This window comes from Rhinopithecus bieti, unplaced genomic scaffold (assembly GCF_001698545.2).
Source record: "Rhinopithecus bieti isolate Rb0 unplaced genomic scaffold, ASM169854v2 scaffold_41736, whole genome shotgun sequence".
NCBI classification, from domain to species: Eukaryota; Metazoa; Chordata; class Mammalia; order Primates; family Cercopithecidae; genus Rhinopithecus; species Rhinopithecus bieti.
This window is the reverse complement of record NW_016816876.1, coordinates 1-4,767: the sequence shown is the minus strand read 5'-3', so window position 1 is coordinate 4,767 and position 4,767 is coordinate 1. Positions and strand designations below refer to the sequence as shown.

Here is a 4,767-nt window from a genome sequence, read left to right as displayed (position 1 = left end):
AAAAAAAAAAAAAAAAAATTTGTGTATCAATAGTTCATTTTTATTAGTGAGTAGTAATTCGTGGTATGGATGTACCACAGTTTGACCATTCCCTTATTGTTGGACATATTGATTATTTTGAGCTTCTGGCTATTACAAGTAAAGCTGCTGTGAACAATTATGTATAAGTTTCTGGATGGGCATAAATTTTAATTTCTCTGAAGTGTAATTGTTGAATTGTGTGCTCATTGCATGTTTAGTTTTATAAGAAACTACTAAACAGTTTTCCAAAGTGGCTGTAAGATTTTACTTTCCCAGCAGAATTTTACAAGATGTCCAATTTCTCTGCATCTTTGTCACCATTTTGTGTTGTCACTATGTTTTTTATTTTAGCTATTGTAATAAGTGTGTAGTGATACCTCATTATGGTCTTAATTTGCATCTAGTGAAGCAAATTAGCGTTGAACATCTTTTCATGTGCTTATTTGCTTATTTCCTCTTCAGTGAAATGTATGTTCATATATTTTGATCATTTTCCAATTGGATTATTTGTTTGTTTTTTACCTTTGAGTTTTTTTTTTTGTTTGTTTGTTTTTGAGAGAGCCTCTCGCTCTGTTACCCAGGCTGGAGTGCAGTGGCACGGTCTTGGCTCACTCCAATCTCCGCCTCCCAGGTTCAAGCGATTCTCATGCCTCAGCCTCCCACGTAGCTGGGATTACAGGCGCGAACCATCATGCCTGTCTAATTTTTGTATTTTTAGTAGAGATGGGTTTTTGCCCTGTTGCTCAGGCTGTTCTCAAACTCCTGCCCTCAAGAAATCTGCCCTCCATCCACCTCGACCTTTCAAAGTGCTGGGATTACAAGCGTGAGCCATGGCCTACCGTTGAGTTTTGAGAGTACTACACATATTCATTATACATTCTGGATGTATATGTGATTTGCAAACATTTTCTCCCATTCCATACCGTTTTTTTCATCCTTTTAACAGGGTTTCTTGCAGAGCAAAAGTTTTAAATTGGATGAAATCTAATTTATTTTTTTCCTTGTAGATTATGCTTTTCGAACTGTTTACTATGCCCTGGATCTCAGACGTTTCTCCTATGTTTTCTTGTAAAAGTTTTAGTTTTAGTTTTATATTTTAGATTTAAATCTATGATCCACTTGAGTTATTTTTTTGTATAAAGGTATGAAGATTAGGTCATTTTTAAAATTGGCCTATGGCTCTGCAACTTCTCTAGCATCATTTGTTAAGCAGACAATCCTTCCTTCTTTTGTCTCTTTGTAAAAAATCGGTGTGGAGCTATTTCTAGGTTCTCTATTTTGTTCCAGTGATCTATGTGTCTATTCTCCCAATACTCACAGTCTTGATTCCTGTAGCTATATAAGAAATATTGAAATATGGTAGAGACATTCCTCCCACCTTATTCTTCTTTTCAAAAGTGTCTCAGCTACATATATATTTTTTTGAGATGGAGTCTCACTTGTGTCGCCCAAGCTGGAGTGCAGTGGGGTAATCTCGCCTCACTGCAACCTCTGCCTCCTGGGTTCAAGTGATTCTCCTGCCTCAGCCTCCTGAGTAGCTGGAATTTCAGTCGTGAGCCACCACACCTGGCTAATTTTATATTTTAGTGGAGACGTGGTTTCTCCATGTTGGCCAGATTGGTCTCGAACTCCTGACCTCAAGTGATCTGCCCGTCTCGGCCTCCCAAAGTGCTGGGATTATAGGTGTGAGTCTTAATGGTCTCCATTCACACACAATGATTTACAATAGACTCCTCTCTGCCCTTCCCTTCCCCACAACTCTTTCCCCTCTGCACCGTGCAGTGGTACCTGTGAGGAAGAACTGACCCATTCCCAAATCATCGTCCCCACCCCAGCCCCAGGCCTTTGGTTGGTGAGACCTTTGATGGGCAGTCTCATGCTTCTGTCTGGGGACTTTCCAACCGTTGCTCCCCTGCATGGAGACTAAGTAGACTCTTCTATTCCCTGTCCATCACAGGGTCTACCGTGCACCCATCTTCCTCATTCCTCCACGTTCCCCAGATGACAATTTCATCTATGTCTCCTCCCACATACTTCTAAATAGACCGTCCCAGCCCTTGAACCCAAAATCATGCAGAGAGCAAAGGCCAAGATGCCCAACCACCTGCTGCAGAATCCTGCTCCAGGAATGAAGTGTATAGTCTTTATCAAAATAAAACTAGAGGCCAGGCACAGTGGTTCATGCCTGTAATCCCAGCTCTTTAGGAGGCCAAGGCGGGAGGATCTTTTGGGCCTAGGAGTTCGAGACCAGCCTGGGTAACATAGCAAGACTCTCTTGACAAAACCTAAAAAAGTTAGTGGGGTGTGGTGGTGCGTGCCTGTAGTCACAGCTACTCCGGAGGCTGAGGAGGGAGGATCGCTTGAGCCCAGCAGTTCAAGGCTGCACTGAGCTATGATCATGCCACTGCACTCCAGCCTGGATAGAGCAAGACCCCATCTCTAGAAGAAAAAAGCAAACACCCAGCAACCGGAAACATCCTCCTCTAGAATGGTGGTCAGGAACATCTGCCTGCCTTGTTCCCTGATGTCTCTCCAGCACCTAGAACAGCGCTCAGCAGGAGTATGCACTCATTAGGGTTTTGTTGAATAAATGAGTCCTTTGATGCAGCAATTCCACTTCTAAGAATCTGTCCTAAAGAAATATTCACACACGTGTGTACAACAGTGAGAGGCGCAAACAACTGGGGAACGTTTGCAAATGTTTATTAACTGTCAGTGACTGATACATGGGAATCGGATAAGGGGAATGCATGCTGAATAGGAAACAGTGAGGGGGGCTTGACCAGGGCGCATGGCACTGGAGAAAAGCAGATGGGAAATGCTTCTACTGTTACTTAGTGTGTGTGTGTGCGAGTGTGGTGTGTGTGTAAATGCAGAGGAAACAATCGGAAATTAAACACTCAGACCTGACCTCAGTAGTCACATCTGGGGAGAAAGGAGGGTAGTGCTGTTCTATGGAGAGAATATCTGACAATACTTGTTTTCTGAGGTAGGTGCATGGATACCGGAACCAAAATATGCATTAAGTATGTCTTACTCATCAGTGAAAACACTAATATCTAACAGAATGGCACACTGCAAGAAAATACATCGGAAATGCTAACATTGAACTGTTGGCACACTAAGAAAAATGATGCTCAACTTTTCACTGGTGTAAACACTTGCTTTCACTTGCTATACACCTGATGACGAGGGGTCCACAAGCATGCCCATGTTCGTGAAAGGTCACCACGTTCTGTTTCTCATTGTGGGCATGTGTCATATCTCTGAGGCTGAGGCAAGAAGAGAGAAGGAAAGTAAGTGGCAGTGAGTTCCCACTGCCCAATAACTCAATCTCAACTCCTCCTGACCTGCAGACCCTGCACACTCCAATTCTGCCCTACCTCAGGACCTGCACATGCTTTCCACGGTTCCTTGAAGTGAACCATCTGTACATGCCACAGTGACTTCCTCGCCTGGGTTATCAATTCCTAGGCTAGAGGAATGTGTGGCCCGCATATCAGGGCTGACCTGGGTTTTGGGAATCTACAGCATCCTGGGTAGGGAGCATCCCTGGATGTACAGGCCAGGGAGTAAAGAGAGAATGCGAAATCGGCCGGATGCGGTGGATTATGCCTGTAATCCCAGCACTTTGGGAAGCCGAGGTGGGCAGATCACGCGGTCAGGAGACAGAGACCATCCTGGCTAATATGGGGAAACTCCGCCTCTACTAAAAATACAAAAAAATTTAGCCAGGCGTGGTGGCAGGCGCCTGTAGTCCTAGCTATTGGGGAGGCTGAGGCAGAATAACCTGAACCCGGGAGGTGGAGCTTGCAGTGAGCAGAGATCACGCCTGAGCGACAAAGCGAGACTCCATCTCAAAAAAAAAAAAAAAAAAAGAAAAAAGAAATACGAAAGAGCGTGGGAAATTTCTTCATTCAGCCTCAATGCTGTACCCTAGGAAATTATGAGAAGGGAATTATTTCGGGAACAAGTAATAAGATGGGATACCGGTACCATAACAGAATAGCACATCTACAACGATGTAGGGGGTGGGCCGAAGGTTCACTTACGGAGTTACTCGTCATCTTCCTCAGGGTCGCTGATCTCTTCATAAATCACCGGCTGCTTTCTCTCACGCAGTCTGTGGGTCCAGACATGTTTCTCCCTTTTGGGTCCTACGATGGAGAAGAGTTGGAAGATGAGGGTTGGGTAGGTTGAAGAGTGTTAGGCTCTGTTTTCTCAAAACAGGAGATGCCTCCATGCTCCCAAGTGCCCATGGGCCTTCTTTATCCAGGTTTTCACATTCTCTGGATTAGAGAGGCTGAGGCCTTAGACCCACACCAATACATGTCAAATGCCCATTAAAGTTTTAACTTCTGGCTCCGTTCGTTGTTAGGTTTAGATTCCCAGCCTCTTTACTCACGGGAACGTTCATGGATACCTCCTTTCATTCAGCAGGTATTTGTTAAGGGCACAAAGGCATACCTTGTTTTATGGCACCTCATTTTTATAGTGCTTCGCAGATACTACAATTTTTTTTGAAATTCTCACCAATTTTATACTTTTTCATTATTATTATGTCTGTTATGGTGATCTGTCATCAGTGAGCTTTGATGTTATTACTACAATTGTTTTTGTTGTTTTTTAGTCTTTTAAAATAATTTTGTTTTTTATTTTTGTGGGTACACAGTAGGTGTATATACTTATGGGGTACATGAGATACTTTGATACAGGCATGCCATGCGTAATAAGCACATCATGGAA

At 43.4% G+C, this 4,767-nt stretch overlaps 1 long non-coding RNA gene across 1 annotated transcript; it reads right to left on the bottom strand.

Annotated features, from left to right (window-relative positions):
• Positions 1-2,707: 2,707 nt before the first annotated feature.
• LOC108517456 (uncharacterized) lies at positions 2,708-4,167 on the bottom strand. The gene is made up of 2 exons (XR_001882112.1): positions 4,074-4,167; positions 2,708-3,293 (listed from the first exon to the last, which is right to left on the bottom strand). It is a non-coding gene; the product is annotated as an uncharacterized LOC108517456 (long non-coding RNA).
• Between the last annotated feature and the right edge of the window lie 600 nt (positions 4,168-4,767).